The following is a 736-nucleotide window of genomic DNA, read 5'->3' as shown; positions in this document are numbered from 1 at the left end:
TATGTGCTGTACATGTGGAAGAATTGACAATAAAGCAGACTTGACTTGACTTGACTTGACTTCAGAGGTAGATTAATCCACACTTTGGGTTAAGACACTTACCAGATGGGATTACAGGAAAGGGTGACAAAGGAGAACCAGAGGACAAAGCATGATGTCTGTCCAATGATCAGGTATACCAACAAGAACAAAATCAAGATAATTAACCTATCTGAAAATCAGTCTCTAAATAATAACTAAATAAAAGTGTATTTGTGTTAAGCCAAACATTTTGACTTGGTCACGTCTGAAACAATTAACCAATGTGTACTAAACTTGCAGAAAATTCCAAGATTTCTACTTCAGAGCACTGATTTTAGCCTGTGACATACTGTCATGGAGCAAAGCTTAATGGAAATAGAATATGATGGCAGCCATTTCATATTTGAGCTAAACAATAGCTGTACAATACAAAGTTATTTATACATTTACAAAAATTATATTTAAATTTATATATTTAGATTTAAATTACATTTTATATGTTAAATTATTATGATTTTGTTTTTATTATTTACCATTACTGATTACTTTTTTTCTGTGACTTTTAGATGCATTCAACAATGTGCAAAATCATGCCAATAAGATATTAAACAATTGAGTGGATGTTGTCGCCCTCTAGTGACCAAGAGCAGAAAGACATTGATTTACTCCGAAGATATAATGATAAAAGCAGGCGTGAATCTGACTTTTTTTTCTA

This window comes from Sinocyclocheilus anshuiensis, unplaced genomic scaffold, assembly GCF_001515605.1.
Source record: "Sinocyclocheilus anshuiensis isolate Anshui unplaced genomic scaffold, SAMN03320099.WGS_v1.1 scaffold28, whole genome shotgun sequence".
Classification (NCBI taxonomy): Eukaryota; Metazoa; Chordata; class Actinopteri; order Cypriniformes; family Cyprinidae; genus Sinocyclocheilus; species Sinocyclocheilus anshuiensis.
This window is presented reverse-complemented; position numbering follows the sequence as displayed.